This window comes from Lepisma saccharinum, chromosome 1 (genome assembly GCF_977018435.1).
Source record: "Lepisma saccharinum chromosome 1, izLepSacc3.1, whole genome shotgun sequence".
NCBI classification, from domain to species: domain Eukaryota; kingdom Metazoa; phylum Arthropoda; class Insecta; order Zygentoma; family Lepismatidae; genus Lepisma; species Lepisma saccharinum.
Window position 1 is genome coordinate 191489013 of NC_139229.1, and position 3023 is coordinate 191492035.

The window sequence follows — 3023 nt, forward strand, 5'->3', positions numbered from 1 at the left end:
TAGTTGCAGTTTCCATCATTATTTCTTGCCGATCTATATCTTCTAGTCGCTGTTTAACGAGTTCAAGTGTTCCTTGGTCTACGTGCTCTTCTTCCCATACCCATCCCAACCCGATTTCGAATAGTTTACCTTTAACTACTTTTGCCCACGAGCCCATTTTCCCTCCCCTTGTTGTCAATGACTCCAAGACGTTTTGTCACGGCACAAAGGCGTCACACACTGATTTTCACCCAACAACCACGTTCTACGAAGAACAGCTGGAATATTCCATGGTCAGTATATCGTCCTCACTCCAAAATAATTTAGAAAAAAGAATCAAGTCATTTTATTCACAAATATATGAATTAGAAACAAATTACTTTCAGATTTTTCGTAAAAAAGCCGCACACGTCACCATGGAATCCCCAATCATCATTTATTTAAAATACACATTTCAAAATCTCCAAATTGTGACTTTGGTAATTTCAAGGGTGATCCTCATTATGTTATTTTGGAATGCCAAATTCACTCAGAGAAACGAAATACTTTATACAAAACATTATTAAAAATTAAAATGCCATTTCCAAAAAAAATTGACTTCATTGTTGTACGCACCAGATATTCGAATTGGATATACTTGCTTCTTAAAGACAAGCTGATATAAAATTGTAATATATTTTTTTGAGAAATTAATGAGTGAATGTGGTTATATAATAAAATGTATTTAAGAGTGTATTTGGACCTTGTGTATAAAATTTATATAAAAATGTATCTAATATACTTAAAATCTATGCTGGGCGTAAACAGCCAGATGTAAAGCTGTAAGTCCCATAAAATTTGTTGATGATGATGATGGATTTTATTTTATTTACAAATGTATTGCGTTTAATTAGCTCATTTGTAACTTGCGAAGAACATTGGATCAGCATTTGTTCTATGCGAAGAGTGTAAGTTGTGATCAGTTTTATTTCCAGTGCTTAGTGGACTAATAAGCATCAGTATATTGTCACACGAAGTTGCACAAGTTTTTACTATAATTTGTCAGCAGCATTGCATTTGGACATGGCAAAAGTACAACCCAGGGCATCGACTTCCAAAGCTAGGAGAAGGTCACGTGGTCCCAAATTTGAATTAACGAAAGAGCAAAAAGCGGACGTGAAAAAAGCATTTGATCTGTTTGACGACGAAGGTGTTGGAAAAATAGAAAAGAAGGAATTGAAGATTGTGTTGCGAGCATTTGGATTCGAGCCTCAGAAGGATGACCTAAAGAAGATAATCGACGAAGCTGACAAAGATGGGACAGGAACGTTGTCGTACGAGGACTTTCTGGATTTCATCACGGAAAAGATGTCCCTGGAAGACAGCAAGGAAGATATGATGAGGTCATTTCGAATGATGGATCTCGATCGCGTGGGAGGAATTTCTTTCGAAAACCTGAGGAAGGTATCCAAAGAGTTGGGGGAAAAGTTAACAGACGAGGAACTAATGGAAATGATTGAAGAAGCAGATAAGGATCGTGACGGTCTTGTTAATTTAAAAGAGTTTGTGTCTATAATGAACGAAATTTAGACTTAGAAATCAGTATGCTCTTTCTTAAATTGGACGTGTACAATTTTTTTTAAGAAAAATGTGTCGTATTTGTGCAATGTACAATATTTTAAATTTCCAAAATATCAAAAAAAATCTTCTTCCTTAATATTTTTATTTAAACAAGCAAGTTTCTCATATTGAAATAAATCAATAAACATTAATGAAACATGTTTCTTTTTGTCCCGCTTCTCCTTGTTAGATTCGTATACAGTTTTGAGTTTAATAAAATTATTATTATTATAAATTATCTTTGGAAACATTTTGAAGCCTAGCACATTCGTCAAATGAATATTCTTGCTGAGATTTCTGCGATTTATCCACTATTAAATTTTCTAACAAAAGAGTACAACGTTCTCAGACAATATTTTCAAATTTATAATTTTCTGCACTAGTTATAATTACAGACAGAGCGATTACTAAAAATGTTCCTGTGAACATAGCAGATGACTCGCTTTATGTAGCTGGGTCTACATTCTTTTGTCTGCTTCAAATTAACAAATGCTGCACACAATCTAACAGAATAATTTTGTGAAATTAATTTATCTAGAATTTATCATTTCTTCTCAAAATTCGTGAACATTTGATGATTAATTTTTGCACATCTTATTCGTGTAACCACAGATACACAATCACTTTGAGCAACACTAATAATTATTTTACTTCAGTGCCTCTGAATGTGCGTCAGCCCAGTGCGTCAACATGTTAACACACAAGAAATGTAGACACATTGAGTAAATTCTATTCAAGGTCTTTAAAAATTGTATTATCCTTAAGAACTTGAAATTCAACGTCGTTATCCATTCTAAAAATGTTGAAATTACATTAGAAAAATATTCAGAATTTTTTCTCTCTACTTCAACTGTTTGTAATTTCATATATTCATAGCTGTCTTTTTATCAGTACTACTAAAGCAAAGAAGCTATGCATCTGTTCAAAGCATCAAAAACTACTATGCAGAAAAATGGCAATTTAATGTTGATTAAGAAGATGATGACTTCGACTGGGGAAAGAATAAATAAAGCTAAACATGGACTTAGTTTATGTATAGTGCTACACCATGAAATTGTTTCTCTTCAAGTCATTTTCTTTCACAATGTGCCACTGTTTCAAAGTGCTATATGCTCTATCTAAAATGGGATCGACACTAAGACTAACCGTTTCCCCGCCAGCCATGAGTGCTGCCCAGGCACCAAATGTTCCGTAGTCGATGATGGAATGATTGCACATGGACAATAGTGCCATGTCGTAAGCAGGGTGGCTTGGTTTATCACGAGTTGCGAAGAAAATATCTTTTTTTTCCGATACAAGGTTCTTCTTACACCAAGGAATATCGTCGCTTGCCACCAGAAATGCTACACGTGAGTATTTCTTCCTGTAAAACTTCATGGCTTCATTAAAGTAATGAGCTCCGACCAAGGATCTGTTGTAAACGCGTGGTAGCCATGTTGCGAAAT

At 34.5% G+C, this 3023-nt stretch overlaps 1 pseudogene; it reads left to right on the forward strand.

Annotated features, from left to right (window-relative positions):
- The first annotated feature begins 819 nt into the window (after window positions 1-819).
- LOC145990944 (uncharacterized) lies at window positions 820-1717 on the forward strand (annotated as a pseudogene).
- The last annotated feature ends 1306 nt before the right edge of the window (window positions 1718-3023 follow it).